Source organism: Polypterus senegalus, chromosome 12 (assembly GCF_016835505.1).
Source record: "Polypterus senegalus isolate Bchr_013 chromosome 12, ASM1683550v1, whole genome shotgun sequence".
NCBI classification, from domain to species: Eukaryota; Metazoa; Chordata; class Cladistia; order Polypteriformes; family Polypteridae; genus Polypterus; species Polypterus senegalus.
Genome location: NC_053165.1, coordinates 1744944 through 1769751, shown reverse-complemented (window position 1 = coordinate 1769751; position 24808 = coordinate 1744944). Strand labels below are relative to the sequence as shown.

General features: G+C 38.4%; 1 long non-coding RNA gene across 1 annotated transcript in view; it reads right to left on the bottom strand.

Annotated features, from left to right (window-relative positions):
- Positions 1-6177: 6177 nt before the first annotated feature.
- The window catches only part of LOC120541140, a 70762-nt gene continuing 52131 nt past the window's right edge, over positions 6178-24808 (bottom strand). The window contains exon 3 of the long non-coding RNA XR_005635951.1: positions 6178-7206. This is a non-coding gene — a long non-coding RNA (uncharacterized LOC120541140). The remainder of the gene's footprint in view (positions 7207-24808) is intronic.

The window sequence follows — 24808 nt, the reverse complement described above, 5'->3', positions numbered from 1 at the left end:
CACTGAGAGACGGGTCCTGGGCTATAGGAGTCTTTCTGTGGTAGACCACCTGGACCCATTGCAGTTTGGCTATTGGACAAAGATTGGAGTAGAGGATGCAATTATCTATGTGTAGCACTGTGTGGATTAAAGGGTTAAACACGGAGATGTGCAGGTGGATGAGCCTGTGGTGTCCAGGATAATGGACCTGTTGGGCAGACGGCAGTTTGTGAGATTCAACTGCTGTGTCCCTGACACGAATGTGAGCAACACCGGAGGACCACAAGGAAAAGGCCCGTCTCCTTTTCTCTTCACTCTGTACACCTCATGACTATAAATATAACACCAGGGCATGTCACTTGTAGAAATTCTCAGATGATTCTGCACTTGTGGGGTATGTTGATAAAGGGTAGAGAAGTTTGGTTCTTGGTGAAAAGAGAATTGTCTGCATCTTAGTGTCAGCAAAACCAAGGAACTGCTTAGTGACTTTCACAGCACCAAAGAGCCTCTCTGTCTGGTCGCTGTTCAACTTGTAGTTGCTGAGGTGGTCCTCCCCAACAAGCACTTGATGATCCACATCAATTACAGGTTGGACTGGTCTCGGGACACAGAGAAAGTATGTAAGAAAGAGCAGAGCAGGTTCTTTTTCTTTAGGGGACTGTGTTCCTTCAATGTGGGAAGTGACATCCTTCACATCTTCTATAATTCTCTGATGGTCAGTGCAGTTTTCTATGCTGTGGTGTGCTGGGCTGATAACATCACTTCAAGAGAGGCCCACCAAATCAACAAGTTAATGAAAAGGACAGGATCAGTTTTGGGACACATTCTGGATCCCCAGGAGGCCATAGCAAAGGAGAGAATTACAATAAAAGTGACTGCCATTATGAACAATGCTGCACATCCTCTGTCTGACACACTAACATGGAGGACTTTCTGCCAACAAATTATTCAGCAGAAGTTTGTCAGAAAACGCTACCCAGTCTTCAACAGCAATACGTCTTCATAATGCCTCACTGGGACCCTGAGCTTTGCAATTTCGTCTATCTGTATACTTGTATATGGTTGAGATGACAATAAAGTTCACTTTGACGCTTTGACTGGGACTGCCAAGTCAGAAGTTTTCTTTCTTTTAAAATTTTCTTCCCTTTAAGTGATTCTGGTGTGTGTTCAGACCATAGTGTGTGTGTGTGTGTCTATCTATCTATCTATCTATCTATCTATCTATCTATCTATCTATCTATCTATCTATCTATCTATCTATCTATCTATCACTGATGGTATTCTAAGTAATGTGACCACCAAGACTATGGATCATAAAATATTCAGGTTTTAGCAGTAATAAAATGATTGAAATCAAGTGTCAAAAATGTAGTAGTTTGGGCATTAACTTGCCACAGATTTGGTGATATACGCAAATGATTTTAGCCATCCGGTCACACTACTTTCTTATCCTAAAGGATGTAAGTAATGAAAAGGTTAAAACAAACAAAAAAGAATCTGTCCATTTTAATAAGCCAACAGCTGTGAATGCTGTCTGATCTGGCTGGTGTACCCCTTAACCCCGGTTATGTAGTGCCTGAGGGATTTCCGTGTACTTCAGAGGACAGATGCCACCGAATCTGGAATAAAGCTAGCATCCTACTCAAGTTATTTGTATTCAGCTCTTACTGAAATCTTCCCTTCAGATAAATATAAAAACATCCATCTGTTGACTGAGGGTTTTAGATTTTCAATCTGATAATAATTTAAACACAACTCTTTGCTGACCCTTAGACATCCTAAATATCCCCAGCCATTTATTTTGCCTTGGGTTCATCATGGCAGATCAGTTTCTTCTTGTTTCAGATACAGTGTATTTTTAATAATTTAATGGGGCTTATTGCCTTTAAAAGAAAAATGGTTTGGATTGTTAACCTTCACACAAGGGCATGCATCAAAGGCCGCTTATGAAACATATCACCTTCAGTAGTTTAGTAATACTTTTCTATATAGTGCCAATAATTTTTATAATCATAAACTCATTTCACAGGCTATAATCTGAAATATGTAAAAACAGTTAAACACACAGCAAGCAGTCACAAAAGGGATCCCTACTGTGTCACCAGAAGAACCTTCTAGAGCACCATGAGAGAGAAGAGGCAGCTTCTGAAATCCTAGCTGCATTGATATGGCATTGAACAATGGTGTACTGGAAATAATAACTTTATTATTTGCTCATTAAAGCTTTAGTTGACTGTATGTGCATAATGGATAAAAAAACTCTTGTTATGTGCCAAATTTAATTTCTTTAAATTCTATTCCTTCTCTTCCTGTTTATTTTACTGTTTTTAAGAATTATTTAGTGGTTTGTTTCCTACAAGTTTTGAGTACTGAAATGTGCCTCTCCTGTGGCTCTTCATTACCAGCTCTCTTAATGGCCGTATTTTAATGGGATGTGGCATCCTGTTTACTTCAAATGCATTCTGCAGGTCATATTTTTACAAGTAAAGCTGCCAATTCTTTCAAGCTTACATAGAAGCGTACGCTACGATCATGATGCTAAACAACAGAAAGTACACACAGCACCTGCAACACCATATCGTTCATGTTTACCATTGATGTCTTTGAATGCCAATGTATAATCTGATGCTTCAGAAAGGTATTTTTTCTTGCAATAGGTTAAGGTTATTTTTAAAAACTGTTTATGTCTATTTTCAAAATGTGCAATTTGCTCTCTGCACACACGACACACATTTATATGTCTAACTAGCCATGTGCGCCCAACCACGTTGCATGTGTTAAAGTTGTCTGTGAAGGGCTCCCTGTTTAAATGCGGCTGCCAGTCGTGAACTGGGCCCCTCGTCGCACAGCATTATGAGTTTTTATAAGGGAAACAAAATTACAAAAGAAAACCCTTGGATATTGATTCGATAGGAACGGCCTACTCAGAATCGCTGTCTGAATCGTAATTATGTGGTGGTGTAGGAGCATTTCTGTTTCTGTCCATTCACAGTCCGTCTCGTTTTCACAACTGTAGTTTCCTCTCACGATCTCTTCTCAACCTTTCTACAATCTCGCAGGTTGCTTTGTGGCAATCCAAAGAGTAAGACAATATAAACGGAGCAATGGTTATAAAAGGGGGACACACAGGTATCCAGGCTCATTAAAGCATAAATAGGGATCACTTCACTGACATGTGAGCAAGCCACGGTACAACTGTGAGACGCGCAGCACTCGCCGGCTACAACGTAACCATAATAATTTCCGGAACGTGCTGTTACGTTGTCATTCATTTTACCCACTGTCTTTCTTTCAGTCATATGTTACGTAGGCACGTACCTTTTATCTTCGGCAATCTCATTCTCTAACCATGCCTTAGGAGCTAACCAGCGTAACACTGTCCACCACCCCTTTCGTTATTCCGGCACATTGATGACATCCGTGAGTAACAACAACGTACTAAACTGGAAGGTGGTCTACGCATGCGTGGAATTCACAGACAAACAAAGATCAAGATCTAAATGAAGATCTTTTTAGTTAGTTTAAAGCACAACAATTTGTTTAGTTTGAATGTCTGTGTTTTGAGGTGTGACTGGCGTACTACAGTCTTCAGTAGTAGAAGCCTGGAGGAGATTCTTAATGCAATGCCTATGTTTTAGCTGTCTCTCTACTGCCATCTAGTGCTTCGTCTTCTAATTCATTCGCGGACAAACAAAGATCAAGATCCAAATGAATATTATATATAGAGATGGGGTTTTTGTTGGAGACTTTATGACTGAAGACAGTTCAATGTAAACAGAAGCTTACTCTCTGCCAGTCCAGGTTAACAAGGGCATCTCTGGTCTTCACAGTTCAAAATCACTGACCCCCTACTTTGAGTTCCGCCTTCACATGACGTTTACTTTACTTTACAAATGTGACATTCAGGGAGCCATTCAATTGTTCCCATCCAGTTTGAAGCAGAATTCACTGATTGTTGTCTCCAGACGTATATATATATATATATATATATATATATATATATATATACACAGTGATCCCTCGCTATATCGCTTCGACTTTCGCGGCTTCACTCCATCGCGGATTTTAAATGTAAGCATATCTAAATATATATCACGGATTTTTTGCTGGTTCGTGGATTTCTGCAGACAATGGGTCTTTTAATTTATGGTACACGCTTCCTCAGTTTGTTTGCCCAGTTGATTTCATACAAGGGACGCTATTGGCGGATGGCTTAGAAGCTACCCAATCAGAGCATGTATTACATATTAACTAAAACTCATTTAATGATATACGATCTGCTTCCCCGAGTAAATTGTTTGCTTTTTTCGGTCTTTCTCTGACATTCTCTGAGCCTGACGGAGGGGCTGTTTGCACAGATGCTGTTTGTTTAGAAGATACGGAGGCTACTCTAAAAAATGCTGAAAGACTACCTTCACATTGCTCCCTCCTTTGAAGATAAGATCTATTTGCTTTCTTTTAATTGTGAGAAAGAACTCTCATCTCTGTCTTGTCATGGAGCACAGTTTAAACGTTTGACTAATGGGTGTTATTTCATGTCTAGAGGGCTCTAATAATGTTAACAATGTGGGAGAGTTTATAAGGGCTTAAAATATATAAAAATAACCATACAAACATATGGTTTCTACTTCGCGGATTCTCATCTATCGCAGGGGGGTCTGGAACACAACCCCTGCGATCGAGGAGGATTACTGTATATATATATATATATATATATATATATATATATATATATATATATTATATATCTGGCTTCAGCGAGACTATACTGTATCTAATTATTATTACCATTGGAAAGCTTCATTGTATACAATATTCTACTTTATACATTCTAGTCTTATGAACCCCAAATAGCAAAATATAAATCCAGAGACAACATCTCCCCATCCAGAGTAATATGGAGCTGTGGCACTAATTAAAAAGTGAAATGTAATGGACAAGACATTAACCAGAGCTTCTTGGTTAAAAAGCAAGCATACTAACCATCACACGATACGTGGTGCTATTGCTCTGCTCATACTGTGCATCTCAGTATAATATTTCATGCTAACCCAAAGCCACTGGTGTACAAGGCCGTACTTTTATGTCACAATCTGAGTGTGCAAAAAGAAATTGTGCTTTATAGATATGGAAATAACTTTATGAACTGTAGTAATCTGAAAGTATATACTGTATATATATAATATAATATATATAATATATATATAAAATGAAGCATGTTAACTGGAAGGTAAATACTGTTTACAATAACACGTGTCTGGAACAATGCATAGGATTCTGACAGGGTGCCATTTTAAATTTTTCTGACTTGCCAGAGAGAAGAAACTGCTGGATCACTTAAAAATATGTCTTAACTGATTGGTTGATCCTGGAAAAAAGCACTCTAAAGGCTATAAGCAGAGAAATCCTAAAGAAAGCCTGAGGGCCTGCCGCCAGACAAAGCCAAATCATCATGAGCTGCAAAGGAACTCTAAACTGATGAAAATGTTCTCCATGAGCTCTGTGTAGTGATATTTATTGACCATAAGCATTAAAGCAAGCCAAGTACATTCTGTACAGTACTTTCATTGCCTTTATGTTCCTTTACTTGTGGAGTGAATAGGGAAATAGTGTAACTCTATCATTATATTTAAAACAACTGAATACGAAAGACGGCAAATCAATGAGCACTTTTCTTTATACCAAGTTGATTTGTGTACAGGTGGTGTGGAATGTGATGCAGATAACACCTTAGTAGTCATCATTCCTCCAAAATATGTTTGCTATTGATAAAAAGAAACAAGTAAAGGCATCTCAAGTTTACTTTCTGTCAGGAGAACCCACTTACTAAAAAGATCTTCCTGTCTCTCCACCCAGTGGTTAGCGCTGAGAACTTCAGGGGTTTCTGGGTGAAGTCGGCATGGCCTCCACAGGTTTGTGGAACTTCCGCAGGTCTGCTGATTCTTTACGTGTTCCAAAGATATGCATGTTAGTTTAATGAGCCACAATGAAAATAGATAGATAGATAGATAGATAGATAGATAGATAGATAGATAGATAGATAGATAGATAGATAGATGATGTCTACAGTTACCTCAAACCAAGGGATATTGTGAGCTGGCTGAGAATCTTCAAGCTCCACGTATCTTGTTGTACAGGCCTGCTATTCATTCATGATTCCGTTCAAACGTTTCAGACACTTATTTGACAGTTGCAGTATTTAATTAAAAATGTTAATTTATTTTGTATAATTTTGTTCTCACTGGTTTACATCTCACCACTCTGAACAGTTTGGTTTTAAGGCAGTTATGGAACTGAGTCCACTTGGTAATAAATCCTGCAAATACATCCAGCCACGAGGCTGCTTCAGTATGAAAGTCTTATTTACATCACGCCTTTTGGAAAACATTCAGTCAGATATAGAAATCGGGGTGTTTGTTCAGGGGCTCAGTTACTGTTCTTTTCATTTGTTTTGTATTGATTTATTTGACATATCAAAATCATTTTAGTATAAACAAAATATCTTACAATATATTCACACAGTTATTAAAAAGGAGCAAATGTCCGACTGACTAAACTGTTGCTAGGTCATTCTTTCACTGTGTCGGTTCATCAGTGTTTTGCACACCAAGGCCTGCTGCCATTCCTTCTTCCTTCCCCTTCATCCTCATAACATTTTCTACTGATGCTTTTGACATATTTCCATACATACCATGATGTAATAGTCTACACAGGAAATTGATAACTGACAAGACGGTTTAACCATGTAGTCATTTTCATTACAAATGAGACATGTTTTGTAATTCATGCATGTTTGCTGGCAAAGAATACTGAACTGATCCTTCATCTGCTTTATTTGTGCTCCATGTAATGTACATTTTTTTCTTCGCAGAAATGGAAAACCCTTGTAAAATCCATTAGGGCGTTTGTTGCCGTCATTTGCATCTGGCTTCATCTTAATAAGGAAAATTGTCAATAACTGCAAAAGTATTCATTTAGGCATTTTCACCAAAGCGGTCCACCTGCTGGTGTGCTGACCCAGGCAGATCATTCTGTTGGCTCATAATGTGGTGTATATATACACAAAAATGATAACAATTAAGTTCAGGATGGTTCCAATAATCCCGAGCATCGCCAGTATTGATTCCTCTTTGCTCTCCTTTTCTTGGTTGCATCGTTCTTCATCAACAGCAGCAGTGTTTATCATTTTCACAGAGAGTTTTTCTGCAGCTTCCCCTTCAGTCTAACCTGTTTAAAAGAAAGAAAGAAAGAAAGAAAGAGAAATGAAAAACTGTCTGAAAGAAGGTCAAAATGCAGGGAAGTGTGTGTGATAAACATCGCATTTAGACCAAGTTTTATAAATTACAGAAAATCTGCTCTCAGCTGTGAGACAAACACAGCCTATCACAATTATTAAGATGTTCCCAAAAATGAAAGAATGTGTAGACTAAGTGTGAGATAACAAACCCAGTCCTCAGAGGATGTGAGACAGCACCCTAACCACTGAGACAAACTACAGTAACTTGGTAAGCACCATGCTGAAGTATGACGGCATCACAGTTAGGAGCACACGTTGATACAGCGCATCGCCGCACCCGCCACACTACAAACCAACTCAGGATCCCAGATTAGGACTCGAGTGCAGCCATTCAACAGGTGATACCTCAGCACCACGCTAGTTCAGATGTACCCTCCACATTATATCATCTGATTAGGACAAGATGAATGTATACTGACATTTTAAAACCAATGAATGAATTATCACACATGTAATGTAACACAAAGGAGATGACCTCAAATCAGAGATATACTGTAACCTCTTGTCCATTGTGAGGCTACATTCCGGTCTTGTGCCTGGAAAGCCGCCATAAATGCCAATTCCTTCAATTGCACTTCTCCTTCAAGTAAACATGCTGTTATTTCACCAATTTATGCCTTTTTATGTCATCCCAAAAAGAGTCAAAAAGGTTAATTCATTTTATTAGAGTTTCATAGGTGTAAGCTTTCCTGATTTTTTTGTATGTTTTTCCCAAAATGTCTTAGTTATTTAAGCTATTTTTTGCTAATGATCACATAAGTGGAAATGACCTCACACTGGCTTTTGTACTTGTGCATTCTACTTTTAGTTAATTGTCAGTCTTTGTATTCAGTACTTCTTCTTAAGCTATTTTCATTTTTATATGCAGTTGCTATTAGTTTTGACTAGACTTCTATATGTAGAGATCTCAGTGTGATTTTTACAGACAGATGCTTTTCCTCATTTGCTGCCTATAATTAAACTTCTACATTGATTACTTGTGTTTTTCTGATCTCATTCTGTAGTCAGGATACTTCAATGAACATTTGTATTTGTATCATATACCATAATACCAAGGTGTGGTTTTCTTTTTTTATCTCACTAATGTAATTTTTGGACATTTTTCTACCTAATCATATTCAAACAGCAGACATTAACCAAGTGCAGACATTGGTTAAGACAGGAGCTTCTCACTCAGTGATATTACCACTGGTGTGGTCATCAGCAAGCAAAGGCTTAATTAATGAAGGCATTTCAAAATATGTAAGACAGCAAAATCGGGTCATTCTGGCAATGTTAAAAACCAAAACAGCTCTATTACATCATGCGTTATTCTCAGCCCTGGATTAACCATCAAGCCAAATAAGCACACGCACAGAGCACCAAGGAAGTTGGCCACCACTTCCTTGGCTGCCTTTCCCTTTTTACTTTTTCACTGCCAAATCGACTTTAGTTATTATTTGTAATTGCTCTGACCTGCCATGTTTATTTTTAATCTGCATTGTAAAAAAAAAATATATATATATATAATAAAATATACTGTATGTAGGGTGGTCATGGTCTAATTATGCAAATTTTCATTACGCTATAACTTATTAAGTTTATTACATAGAAAATCACCTGAAAAATCCCAGACCATGAAGAATCGTCTTTGCGCCAAATTGGAATCGTCCCCACATAAATCAAAGTCATCCACATGATCTGGATCTGCATAATTAGATCTGGACCACCCTGTATACTGTTATATATACACACAATACAGCTGTGCTACCAGGTTGAAATCTAATTAATAAATGTAGACCTAAGCATTAATGTTTGCTATACACCATCTATTGGAATATACTTTGTAATGCATGTAATAATAAAATGCATTGCACTTGTCATTTCAACAGGTGGCACATGACACACATTTGTAATAATAAAATGCCATCTGTTAGACTGACAAATACAATGCATTTTATTACTACAACTATTTGTGATGCACCATCTGTTAGAATGTTAGAGACACAGAGACTGGAGGGACACACAGACACTTGTATAAAGTGTATTTCTTAAGTTAGTTAGTATAAGAAATAAAACAATCAGAAGTACAAGAAAAGCGAGAGAGGTATCTAGAAAAGTACATGAAAGTAGATTGAAGTGATATGGACAATCGACGAGGAGAGACAATGTGGGCAGATGGCTGATGGCCATGGAAGTGCAAAGGAAGAGAAAGCAAGGGAGGCCATAGAAGATGTGGATGGATAAAGTAAAAGAAAATCTGAAGGAAAAGGGCTTGACTGCGGAGAAGGTGCAGGACCGAGCTGTTTAGAGAAGGTTGGTCCAGCACAATGAGCATACATAGAAGTGAGAAAAGATGAAGAGAAAGCAGAATTACTATTTTTTTTGTAAAGCACCTGGAGCTATACTTAATGTATGCAATCTGTTGCATTAATACAATTATTAGTATTACTACATTCCTATACAATTTGAATAAACGTTGAGGTGAATTTTTGGATTAAGCTCCCCTACCCTATACATGACATGGTAATTAAGGACATTTTCCCAAACAGCCCCCCAGTGCCTTAAGCAGCAAGAATAGTCCCGTTCAAATTATTTTTATAATGTGCCCTTTACGGAGGACAGGCCTCAAGGCATGTGCACAAATCTACAAGTACATTTTTTTTTTACAGCAAATTGCTAGACCATATATTTCAATAAAAACACATAAACTAGATTGAATCTGCAGTTAAACAAAGCCAAATCTGATTAAAATAAAAAATAAAATTATAACAATGTAGGTCCATTAACATTATAATTGAAATATAGTCAGTTGGCAAAGGAGGAAAGGAAAACAAAAATTCCACAATCAAGAACATTACTGGAGGAAATAAACCTCTGGAGTCCATGATCAGTTTTGTGAGACAAAGTGAAAGTCAAAGTCAGACAAAAGTCACTGGTCTGATGACCAAGGCCTAGTGGGCGCCCCCTGCCTCGTTGCCACCTGTACAGTACGTGCATAAAGAAGATTAAAACCCTTTCATTGTAAAGTCTGCAGTGCTTCTTGCTAACAAGTTCTGCCGGTGCATGCACACCCACTCAGAGACTTCCGCCATCATGTCTTCTTTGCCTCAAGCTTCTTGTTGCTTCATGATGCAGAAGTAATGCTTTGAGTGTTTAACAATGGCTGCATTAAAAGTGTGAAAATAGAAATATCACACATTAGACATTTTCTGCCCATCTGTAAGCACACATCTGCCTTGCTTGCAAAATGAAAGCCCTGCAATGTTTTTTTTCTCTGATGATTCACTCATGACAAACAGGTTAGTCGTGCTGTTCAATGTCAAGTAGAAGGACAAGCCATGCTTTTGTCATTTCCAGACTGTTTCTAGCATTGTTAATAATATGTTGATATTATTAATGCTGCGGAGTCCTGGGTTCAAAACTCAACTCTAAGCACAGCCTGAGCAATCGACTCCTACATTCTCCTCATGTCTTTGTGGAGGTTTGAAGGATTCTAAACTGGCCCAGTGTGAGGAGGTCTAGTTGAGGGAACCATCCCGTCATGGTCCTCTCAGTTACCAGCAGACTTCCAATAACTCTGGAACAGGACAAGCAGATTAGGAAATAAACGGATGGATACAAATACATCAAAAACACAAATTTACCTAAAAGTCTTACAAAAGGAATATGTTATTTTGACATATACTACGCAGGCGGCACAGTGGTGCGTGCAGTGGTGGTGCTCCAGGGTCCGTGTCCTGAGTTTGTATGTTCTCCCAGTGTCTGCTTGAGCGACAGGCATGATACATATTAGGTGAAAGCAATGCTAAACTGGCCAGTGTGTGTGTGTGTGTGTGTGTGTGTTCACCCAGTCCAGGGTTTGTTCCTACATTGTGCCCAGTGCTAGCTGGGATAGGCTGGGATAAGCTGCAATCCCCCTCCCCGCAATTTGATGCTGGTCTGGATTAAGAAGGTTAGACAATGACACCACATTTAATATGCTACTTCATCCTTTTTATTTTTGCATATTGTTTTCACAGTCCTACACCTGATTAGGGTTCGTTCCTCCATTGTACTTGATTCTGCAGGGCTAGAGTCTAAGCCCACCTTAAAGGTAAGTTGGATTTGGGAATAGTATGTTATATTATATTTATTGGTGCATATGTTGCTGCAAAGCTGCATTACATTTATAATAAAACACAATTACCGTATATACTCGCATTTAAGTTTCCTGTGGATAAGTTAGGGCTTCATTTTACCATATAATTTCTGGTATTTTATAATGTCAGTCGTATAAGACAAATGTGGAAAACTCACGCTATTGGGCCAAGAGATTATGATATGCTAACGCCCACCTGAGTGTACGGAAGCACTTATGTCGAGAATAAAGTCGACATGTTGACTTTATTCTCGTATTTTATTTTGTCGTTAAAGTAGAACGTCGTAAACGTCATTTTAAAATCAAAGTTTAATTTACTAGATTGTCTCAAACACGTTTATAAGTAACAGATGAAATGCTTTGTGTTAAGTGTTCCCTGGCCCATGTTACTCGCTACATGCTTCTTTAACTGACTTCCTCTCTTCCTCTCCTCGACATATACTTTATTTTTCTTCACTGTGTCCATATATATTTTTTTTTACCTGCCTGAGAGAGTAACCACGGAGCACACGGCCTTTTGTTTTCTATGTATTGTGCCTACGTGACCACACAGTAATACCCAAACTTTTCTGAAGCGACGTTTGCACTGTTTAGTGTTTTTCGGATCTCACACCCTCATACATCTTTATCGTAAGAGCCTCACTTATCTACAATAGAGCGTTCAATCTGAAGAAAATATGAAGCTGGTTTTAAATTAAAAGTCGTTGAAGTTGCAAAAGAAATCGGTAACTGAGCTACTGCAACAAAATTCCATGTGTCTCAGAAACTGGAGCGAGACTGGAGGAAGCAAGAAGATGTCAAAAAAATAAATAAATACATTAAGTGTCGTAATTTTGAATGGGTGGATAAGTCGGGGTCTGATTTTATGATCGAATGATAAAGCAGGAAGAATAAGTAACAGTGGATAAACGGACACCCAAACTTTTAGCCCATCCTTAGCCGTAAAACTATACTGCTTTCTAACCATTTTATTTCTCCGCCAGCCTTTTTTCTTCACCCCAGTTCTTTCTGTGCAGGATTGCAGGAGGTGAGACTTTGTTCAGCATTTAGTTCAAGGCAGGAATTCAACCCTGCCATGTACCAAGTCCATTTTTGAATATTTATCAGAATAAAATATTCAGAGTTTGTATAGATAACACACAATGAAACCCTTCTGTCCCAAGTCAGGAATGATTGTATTAATATAAAGGGATGTATCAGTTTAGAGCTGATTGACCTTTCAACTTCTACTGAAATGCTCCTCAGATGTTATCAACTGCATGTTACTGTCAAGCTCATTGCTTTCAAATCCAAGCTGATTCCGGAGACTATAAAGTTCTGCTCAGTTTCCACGTTGTATGGTGATGGATTCTGGGTTGGGAATATCTTGCCATATACCGCACTCCTGCTTTCTGTGTGTGTGTGTCTTTATGTTGGTATTGTATTATTGTCAGCTGTTATGAGGAGACATGCAAGTAAGTATTTCATTGTATTATGTATACATAAACAACAATGAACTTGAACTTGTTCTTTTGTGTTGCAATGTATATGAAAGTTAACATTTGTCTTGTTGACAACCCTGCTTTCTTCTTTACTTTGTTCTTTATTAGACACTAGGATTCTAACTGGGACATATGGAATGATACAAATGATACACTGAGCTTCCCAAAGCTTTACATAACTGCAACAAAACAAACTAAACAGGAAGGAATATGATATTTTCCTTTTTATAAAGTTATCCACCCGGCCATTAATGCATTTCATATTAGCTATGCCAGCACTGGGCACAAGACAGGAGTCAAGGCACATTCATAAACATACTTACAAACAAACTGACAGTGGGCCAGTTTCAAGTAGCAAATCAGCCTAACGTGCACTTCTTTGGGATATGGCTGGGGATATTGGAGTACATGGAGAACATGGGAATAATGTGAAATCTGAACAGTGCATGGTGGAACTCCATTCATTGCCTTGGAGCACCAAAAAAAAATTCTATGTAAAAATGGTTAACCCTGAGTAGTACTCTGGGCATAAGGCTTGGAACAGTATTCTGCTGTCGTCTTGTGGATAAAATAACATGATACTGCAAAAACATCATGAATTTCTCTATGGATTCTACCACTCAATATTCATGTGTGGGGAGAAGCCGTCCACCTAAAACACAATAGGGTGTAAACAGAAAATTGTAAAGCCAGTTTTATAACAAACTGCAACTGAACAATCAATGATTCAATATACAGTGATGACAAAGTGAATTGTTCATCTGATGTTGACAGAGATAATGAAACTGATGCATAAGGCACTACATGACCAAAAACTGGATATGCCTGGTGAATTTGGTTGGGTGAACTTCAGTGTGGTGCTTTGCTTGGCAAAAAGGCAAAAGAGCTGTGATCAAGCAGAAGGACAAGAAAGACGTTAGTGCAGTTCACAATGCAGCACCTGTCAATGCATGTGTCAGGGGAAATGTGGAGGTCACTAAGCCCTGCACTATGGTAGCCTACAATAAGACAATGGGTGTCACTGATCAAGCATATCAGTCACTGACATTATATCCTCTAGGAGCGTGAGAAACAGAAAAAATATTATAAGAAACGCATGCATAGAAACACAATTCTATTGTCCCCATTGCTTTGGTGGCTGTTTCAAAACATGCCACATGAAGGACGTGTACTAAATCTACAGTATATCAGTATAGCAGTGAACAATAGACTTACCTTTCCTTTTGTCTTTATGTTGTAGTTGGGATATAGCAGGTTGGATAATGGATGAATGGATGTTTCTGTTATAAATATTGAAAAAATGTTATGTTTTTGGTTTGTTTTTCTGAGGGTAAACTTAATGCTTAATAAGTGAAACCAGAATCTGATTCTGATCTGCGGGTCATCCTTAATATCAAACCAGGGTGTTCTGTCATTGGCCATCAGAACCCTGTTTCTAGTACAAAAAGAATGATGAGTGAAAATTTGACATGCTATATTCACAGATGATACATTTATTCTACTGTAGTCACATATCTTAAATTGATCAAACACACAACTGGTTCCCTCATGAACCCTCCTGAATTAGACTCATGATTGACCCAAACTGGCATATGTGGGTGAAGAAGCCACCCAACATACAGTACTTATTACTACTTGGACAGTAAGGGCAGACACTTAGGAAAGGCTTACGTGACAACACATGAAATAGTTAAGGCAGATATTAATTGGTTACTTTAGGGAATATCTGCCCCACAGCATATGTTTTACAAATTTCTATGCATAAATATCCTACATATCTGGCAAGTTTACAATTTCATTCTATTCAGTTTAAAATACAATTTAATTCAAGCTGCATGCCAAATCTGGTTACTTACATTATCTAGGACTTTGAGTGAGCAATTCATTATGAACTGGAAGCAGCTCAACCACAACAACAAGAACAATACCAACCATCAGGCAACAGAAATTCTTTGGAAGGTCAGACGCTTAGATGATTTGTGTGCAGTTTGTGGTGGAGCTGTCAGCATCAGAGCTAGGGTATGGCTCCATGTGGATTACATTGGGTGATATTTTGTGCCCCATAATCGTGGGATTGGACTAAAATGAATGGATAATTAATAAATGAATGGCTCAAGGATATCAAAGGTCCACAGCTGAAACGTGACATGTCTTTCATATACATTGCCGTGGCCACATTATTAGGTATATTTGCTTATTAAGACAAAAGCCTCCTCCTCAAAACAGCAAAACATGTGGCTGGAACTCATACAGCATGCAGACATGGTCAAGGGACTTGGTGGTTGTTGGACAAAATGACTTTGTCCATGGCATAATTGTCGGTGTCAGACCTCTGCTCTCCTGGGATATTCATTCACTGAAATCTCAGAACCTTACAAAGAATAGTGTAATGAAAAACAAACAAATACCCAGTGAATGGTAGATCAGATGGATAAAAACCATTTTGTTAATAAAGGAGGTCAGAAATAATGTAAAAGACTTGGTCAAGCTCACAAAAAGCTAGAAATATTCCCATAACAGCTCTTTACAACACTAGTGTGGAGAATGGCATCTCTGAATGCACAACACATCAGACCTTGACGTAGATGAGCTACAGCATCAGAAAACCACACTGGGTTCCACTTTTTCCAAAGAGGACATAGTGGGAACACACTTGATTGAAAATTGGCTTGCACACAGCCCACGTGTCAATCCCTTAAAACACCTTGAGGATGACAAAAGAACAGGAGATTAGTAGCATAACAGTGTGTGGATGCTAGCAAGTCAGCATGGACCACAATGCCTGAGGAATGTGCTTAGACCCTTACTGAATTCATGCTGTGCAGAATTCAGTGGCCACCGAGTGTGTATGATATGACGCTATATGAAAAGCCATCCCTACTTTAACCGTGCACTGTAAATATTAGGGTGCCCTAAAGAGCTATGATACTCTTTTAATCTTACACCTTCTTTTTTAAACATTTAATGTTGTGCATATGCTTCACTGTGGAGAGCTTTACGCAGTCGTTTTAAATCAGGACAACTGCAGCAGTCATAGGGTTAAGTAGACTTGAAAAGTGAAAAGCACTCATTCACATCAATTACCATGCTTGACTGCATTTCCTGATGAACCCTGAATGCTTTGATATGGCACCTTCACACCAAAAGCAAAGTGACGCAAAGCTGCAGTGTGGTGAAATATGTGATGGGGAAAAAAGAACCTAAAAAAGCACATCTCTGCAGAAGAAAACTGCTGAGAAATCACATTTAGCTCAGTACAGTCTAATGTATAATGGCATCAGTCACAGAGCTCAAAATATGATGTTTTTAATAAAAAGAAAATCTTAATTTAGTCATGCCCTGCGCTCCATAACTCTGGGAAATGCTCCAGACCGCATACCCACACTGGTAACTCTCAGTTGGATAAGTAGGTATGGAAAATGGATGTACTGTACATACTGTAGCTCCTGATAAGCACACTTAACATGAACAATATGGCCTATTAGGCACAGTTCCTGACTGGCACAATGACACAGTAGCCGGTATCACTGCCTCCCAGATCCAACCCAGTGCTTGTTCATTGTATGCATGAAGTTCGGACATTCTCACGCTATCTGCCTAGGACTTTCTCTGGGTGCTCCCATTTTTTTACACCTCATTTTCAAGCATGCAGATATGCAGGTTACTTTACCTAGACATTCCAAGTTGGCCCCAGTACAAGTGTGTGCATGAGTGTCACCTACAGTCAACTGGCATCCCGTTCAGATTGGATCCTGCCTTGTGCCCCGTGGTGCTCCGACAGGCTTTGGCCCACCGCTTCCTTGAACCCAATTAAATTGTTTTCAGATTGCCCTGTTTTGTAATTTCAATGATTGTGTTGGTAACATTGACATCATAAGGTTACTGACTGGTCCGTTTACTCCACTTAAGTACAATGACAACTGCGTGGTGCTTCACCTGGGGTTGAACCATCCTTGGCCTTGATCATGCTAAAATTAATTCTTGCCCCCTTGGACTTCCTTCTTTCTGGTGTTACAAAACAAAATGTCATCTGCAAAAATCACGCACCAGGGGATTGGTCATTTATCCCATGAGTCAAAATATCCATATCCAGATCAGAGAGGTAAGGACTTAAAGAAGATTGCTGGTGACTTCACAAATGGCTCCAGAAAGATTGCAGATTAAGTGTTAAGTATCCACCTTAGAAAAATCAAACTTTATATCCAGGTAGCATTGATACACAGAGCTTGGACCATTGTTTAAGTTTCCGATTGGGTTGTTTTCTGTGTGGTCTTTGAATATTCCCCTCATGTCCATTCTGATTACCTTCTGGAATCTAAAGATTGGTCAACAGGAGTTCTTAATACAACCTAATGTGCTCTAAGAGTCACTTTGTTACATTGCTTTTTCTGCCATAGGACAGACAGCAGCTTTAAGGGAATGGGAGATGAAAGACAAGTTCAAAGAAAAGATGAATGGGTGGATAGTTGGATAGTCGAAAGTCAGCTGTTGGTTTTCAATTTTAATGTTCAAAGACTAATGACACTACCACACATAGCCCCCATTGTGTCATCTCCATTGATTTCGGTTAACATTTGGTATCTTTGGTAAAGTAGTTTGAGAAGCATAAGAAGCTTTGATGCATGGATGGAGCTTTCAGTTCTATGATTTCACAAACCAATGTCAGGTGCAAATATCTTCCATTTAAAAAATGCATGTTTGAAACCCAGGGCTGCCAGTCCTTTAAATTTTGAAAACTAAGGTTAAATTATTCTGAAAGGGTTAGCACCCCGGCCTCACAGCTCCAAGAGATAGTCACTGTCAATGTGGAGTTTGCATTTTCTCCCATTTCTTTACACACTGCTTTTTCTTTTGGCTGCTCCCATTAGAAGTTGCCACAGCGGATCAACTTCTTCCATATTTTTCTGTCCTCGTCATCTTGTCCTGTTACCCCCATCACCTGCATGTCCTCTATCACCACATCCATAAACCTTCTCTTAGGCCTTCCTCGTTTCCTCTTCCCTGTCAGCTCTATCCTTAGCATCCTTCTCCCAATATACCCCTCATCTCTCCTCTGCACATGTCCAAACCAACACAATCTCGCCGCTCTGACTTTGTCCTCATTTCTAATCCTGTCCACTCTCGTCACACCCAATGCAAATCTTAGCATCTTTAACTCTGCTACCTCCAGCTCTGCCTCCTGCTTTCTGGTCAGTGCCACTGATGCCAACCCATATAACATACAGTAACTGGTCTCAATATTGTCCTGTAGACCTTCCCTTTCACTCTTGCTGATACCCGTCTATCACAAATCACTCCTGACACTCTTCTCCACCCTGCCTGCACTCTCTTCTTCACTTCTCTTCCACAATCCCCATTACCCTGTACTGTTGATGCCAAGTATTTAAACTCATCCACCTTTGCCAACTCCTCTCCTCTCATATCTCCACCTCTCCAGTGTCTCCTCAACCTGCTTCCTACTCTCACTACAGATCACAATGTCATCAGCAAACATCACAGTTCACAGGGACTCCTGTCTAATCTCGTCTGTCAACCTGTCCATCACCATTGCAAATAAGAAAGGGCTCAGAGCCGATCCCTGATGTAATCTCGCCTCCATCGCTCCTACTGCAGACCTCACCACTGTGACACTTCCCTCGTACATATCCTGTACCACTCTTATGTACTTCTCTGCCACTCCCGACTTCCTCATACAGTACCACAGCTCCTCTCAGTCACCCTGTCAGATGCCTTCTTCAGCTCCTCAAAGACGCAATGCAACTCCTTCAGGCCTTCTCTCTACTTCTCCATCAACATCCTCAGAGCAAACACTGCATCTGTTGTAATCGTCTTCCAACATACATGCAAATGATGCACATAAAAGATATTTTAGTTTAGTAATGTATACAGTAGCAGCAGCACAGACATCTAATTCTCCATCTCCATGGTGGCAATAGCAATAACATAGCAAAAAATCATAGCAGGAATTTGGCAACTGTTATGTAAATGTTATCAAAATCCTGCGCAGGCACACCCTATAAAAAGAAGCATCTACACAGCCGCCTTTTCTTCGATCTAGTACTGACGGCTGAGTGAGCAATCTTTGCCAGGACAGCAAACCAATAAACAGTCATTAAAAAAGAGCTTCAATCCATATAAGCCATGCGCTCTGGCACCGTACGTCACTAAAATACTTTATGCAGAATGTTATGCAGTACTTTGCTTTGAAAGGCAATGTATAAAACTGATTAATTGACTGGAAACACCATAAACAAATGTAGTCGTAATCCTAAGTAACCACCTCCTACTGTATATGACAGCAGTAGCCAAATGTCATGAGTGGGTTCTAATAAAAAATGGTAAATGCAAATCATCCATTGATCCACTTTTAAAGGGCTTTGGATAGCCAGAGACCATTCCAGTGACAGCTGGCACATCTAAGCAGGACCCAATGCTGGATGAAATGCCAGTCCGTCATAAGGCACACTCATGCACACACCCACACATTTTTAAAACAGGCTGATTTAGGATAGCCTTTGAATAAGAAATACTGAGGAAAAAAAATAAAGCCACGTCCATCTATAATTTAATTTGTGAGCCAAAGCTACAAAGTCATGGAAACTACTAGACTTGAACAGCTTTCTGCTGTTAATGGAATGTATTTAATTAAGAGTGGCACAATTTAAGTATCTTACTAGGATTTGAAGGTAGGGCAGCAAGATAGTTTATTGGTCAGCATGCTAATCCATTCCCAGTTGTTGTCTGCGTGAAGTTAGGGTTACTTTCTCTCTCTCCCCTGTCTATGTAAGGATTTTTTTGCCAACATCCCAAGAAAGTGAGAATTAGACTAATTGGTGAATGGAAACACACACACACACGCACACGCACACGCACACATACACACACACACACGCACACACACACACACACACACACACGCACACATACATACTGTACACATACACCGGCTATAATTAATGTAAAACTAAAACGCAGGCAGCACAAATGTGCGCCAAACACCCAAGCAGGTAACCAGCATGAATCTGTGAACTGAGGCCATTCACATTCACAGACGATCTCAAGGCAAGAATGCAAGAAACATGAACTGCAGAAAGCACAATACTAATAATCATCAGATTAGGATGTACTTGGATGTACTTGGATTGTGCAGCCATTTCATAGCAGTGCACAACAGAAGGTCATATGACAGAGCTATAAGATAAATGACTCATTTGAAGACATTATCCACTGCCCAGGTGTCTTTCCCTACCCACCTATGAAATATACACAGTTAAATACTGTCTGCTATGAAGTGTATAAAATTCAAAGAAAAATTCCAAAATCGAGAGTTAAGTTACTCTGGTCACCTGGAATTCAATTTCTGTTTTAAAAAAGATTTCACTCCTTATCTAAGTGGCTTCTTGGTGGAAATGGCGTATCTACGAGTATTTAAGGTGTTAATGATCAATCAAGTCCAAGATCAAGCTCGTAACTAGTCAATCACATAATGGATCAAACTCATTTGTGGTGAAATAACCACAGAAGACCTGAAATGACGCTATTGTAAGCTGGGGACAGATGGTGTCTTGCTGTCCTCCTTCATTTATTGATGGCTGTGAAGCTGCAACGCTTCACAGACCACATCAACATCTGTTCATCCATAAGTTTATTAATTACATGATTTGATCAGCATTATTCTGGAAGCACCAAATGTAAGTGTAATTCTTTAAATCCCAGTTAAAAAAGGTTCTTCCTAAAATTCAAAGAAATGCATTAACAAGTAATCTAGGTTCTAACTCACATCACTCACAGATAAGCAGGTTGGTGTGGTTCAGAAAGGTTATTGCTATGGCTTAAAGTTACTTTTTGTGCTTTTAATGTTTCGTTTGTTATTTATTAAGTTCACAAGTTTCACTATTTTATTTTTTTTAATGATACAGTATGTTTCTTTGGTTTTATAATTTTTAATTGCTTTCATTGTGTTTTGTGACGTTCCCTCATGTTTCTTCCGCTTTGTGGGTGGTTCCACAAGAGGCGGGGCCACGCTGACATCACCATTCCAGAGACTCCGCTCCGGCTTAAACAGAACAGAGATCTGAGGAGCGGTTCATTGACGTTTACTCGAGTCCTGTGAGTATGTTGTTTCTTGAGGATTGACTGGTTTTGCTTATATTTGCTTTATTTCTTAGATCCTTCTTTGATTTAGCATACTTGGAATTAAAATATTTCTGAAGCCCTTTTTAAGGGCTCTAAGCAGGCCATTAGAATTGTGGTTTTAGCTATTTGGTGTGATGCTTATTATAGGCAGGCCTCACACCCTCTTTCACTACACATCATGACAAAGACAGTCTTTCAGTTTTTAGGACCTGGAACATCCTACGATAAGTTGCACCTCGTTTCAGAACCAGCTTTCAGATAAACAGATGTAGTCCCAAAGTGTTTTGATTACTGCCAGTTTAACAGGTAACATTACATTGATCCTTCATGGCCTGTCCACCAGGCAGTTGGTGTCTAGCTGCACTGTATTCGTTAAAATGAACTTAGATATGAACAGGTGGTCTGACTGAGAGCTAACTGAGCTCTCAAGAAGCAAGCAAGCTCTAATGTAGCACAACAACATGAGACTGAGGGGACCGATTCTGAAATATTGATAAGGCAGATTATTACATACAGCTTGTTTCTACATTGAAGGCGTATTAAAATTATTATCAGATAATTTGGCTTCAGGTCAAAACAAGTCTAATTTTTGTCAAAATAAAAATCTTTTCATCTAAATATTTTGTAGAGCAAGACACTTATAATTTCTTTTATTTTCACCTCATACATTTAGGCAAAATTGATCTTGTGGTTGGTATTCATCTGGAAACTTAAAGTTTTTTTAGAAAGTGTTCCCAGTATTTAAAAAATAGTCAGTATAAGTGGGTTGCATTAAAAATAATCAGAAAAATATCCATCCATCCATTATCCAACCCACTATATCCTAACTACAGGCTCACGGGAGTCTGCTGGAGCCAATGCCAGCCAACACAGGGCACAAGGTAGGAAACAAATCCCATCACAGGGCGCACACACACACCCACAACACACTGGGGACAATTTAGAATCACCAGTGGACCTAACCTGCATGTCTTTGGACTATGGGAGGAAACCCACGCAGACACGGGGAGAACATGCAAACTCCATGCAGGGAGGACCCGGGAAGCAAACCCGGGTTCCCTAACTGTGAGGCAGCAGTGCTACCCACTGCGCCACCGTGCCGCCCCAGAAAAATATTCAAGCACATATTTAAACAAACATTTAAAATATAAATTAAGAAACAAGCCTTAACACCAAGTGTCCTGGAATTTGACTTTAAATGCTTCATTGCATAGTACCCACACAGGACCACTGGCAAAGTTCAAGGAGCACTTATCTGCTGATAAATTAAATGGGCTCAAAGAAATTTCTATTTTAAACAGGTCTTATGTTCCTGCTATAAGTAATCTGTGAGTTTAAGGCTGAAAAAAAAAAAAACACCATCCCATAACAGGAAAAATTCAGAAGATTCTCAAGGATCTGGACAATGTTTACAAAAGATGGGTATGGGATGATACCAAGATAGCTCAGTTATGGGACCCATTTTAGAATCATTACTGACCCAGGGTACAAAACTAACTAACTAACTAACTAACTAAATAAATAAATAAATAACAAAATCATTTTTTCTGACCTCTCGTAATAAATTAAAAAGCCCATCTGCTATTGTGACATGAGGTTAAATAATACAAATTTAAATATCCCATGACCTACTATACTGTATAATGAAAGCTATTTTAACATTTAATGAAGATGCGACTTCTTGTTTCAGTGTGCTATAGGCATGTCTGTGATTTTGACTAGTAAAAGCCGATTGACTTTTCACATTGATTTTTATGAAGATTTTCTTTAGAGATACTATTATCTACTAGATATTATTACAGACTGATTGATCAATATTAGAATTACAGGTATGTTTAATTGATTTCAATTAAAATATAGATATGTAAAATGCAGCTTTTAATCACTGAAAGTATATAAATAGTAATTCAAATGGAACTACAGTTGTCACTAAGAGTCAAAAATGTCAAAAACCATGTCCCTCAGTTCTGACTCTTTAAATTGGAATTACAGATGTCTATCATTTGTAATCTGACCAGTAAATCATATATTGTTGATTTTTTTTTATTTGAACTCTGACAAGTCAAAGTTTAATTTTAGATGCATACAATGTAATATTGATTTATCAAAATGTAATTAAACTAAAGCATAAAATGGTGGTTTGACAAAATCAAGTGTCAAAATCATCCATTTTCTGATTCTGCTGTTTTTTGTATAGGAGAGAAGAAAGTTTGTTCCTATCCTTATAGCCTTGGGAATAAAGTAAGAGGTAACACTGGACAGTATGGTAGAATATTCTGTACCTCATAAATGAGTAATCTTAAATGCAGTACTTGCTTCCATTTTTTTCTTTAGATAAATTCTGTTACAGGTTATGGGAGACATGATGCATCAATGCAGAAACTACCAGAACATCCTGATAGTCCACACTGCAAGTCAGCAAGCAGATTTACACGAGTACAGTATGTTGTAGGTATTGAAGTTTCATTTCTGTACTTACTATACAGTATGGGGACAAAATGTCTTTAGAGTTGTCTAGTGCAAGTTATTTATAGAATGCATTTTGTATTAATACTACATATAAAATGTATCTTTAGACATGTTACACTTTTACAATTAATGACTGTTCAGTTACATACTTTTCTGTCTGTCATTATTTTACGATTTCTCTTTACAGATCACTTTCTTTTGATGGGAATTCAAAACCAATTTAGTCACAAATGGCAGATTTAACGACACTGAGATGTTCTTTTCACACAAATGTTACTGTATATTGTGAGATGGCACTGCTACATGGCAAGTAATTAACTTCACCAAAAAAAGCTTGCTCTCATTTTATTCACACTTACAAAAAGTGCTCATTTCAACAATTAAAGGCAATTACGATTAATGGTTGCCAGACTCATTGGAGTTACAAAGTTCAAAACCTGTTGGTGGCTATTAATTTCGACATAAATGATGCAGTTTGAACAGGGAATCTTATGATTAGGTTTATTTAAATGCATGAAGAGATGCTATTAATCAGCTTCACTTAATTAAAAAAAAAACTAAAAAATCAACTGCTACCTGCAGTTTACAATTTTTAAAACAACCTTCATGAACGAATGTTCAAAGGCAAGCTAACTGCAGAAAATCTTAAAGTAAGAAACATAATATCTAGGTTTTGATTGTTTATACCAATGGTCCGTATTACAACCACTGCTACTTATCTATCTATCTATCTATCTATCTATCTATCTATCTATCTATTATATAGTGCCTTTCACTCTATCTATCTATCTATCTATCTATCTCTACAGTGCTTTACATAAGCGATATCATGCAGCTACTGTATTTGCAAAGTCTTTTCTTACAAGTGAAGTGCTCACCACTCAGTTGTTTTAAGTGGGATTTCATTCCGGTATTTGAGCTCCAGAGTTTGAAGGCCACTAAACAGTAGTATGTTGTTTTAGCATCCCGATCATTTTAAATACCAAACTAATTTGTGTTTTTTTGCTTTATCTTTGTCTCAGTTTATATAAATAGGGAAGATTTTATGACTATTTTTAATATTTCTGGACACTGTGGCGTCACATGTACTATATTTCATCATGGGGGTTTGGTCCAAGGTTATATTTCACTTTCCTTTGCCTCAAGTATCTGCACAATATGAAACTTTCCACTTCCTCTTGAGGTTTTGTTTTCTCTGATTAACAAAATGAAGCCATCTTCTAGCTTCTCAGATGTTTTATCAACTTCCTTAATTTTAAAAGTTCTACGCTCTATTGGCTCTAGCCTAGGGTCTGTTATTGACTGCTCTCTGCACTCTAGTTGTGT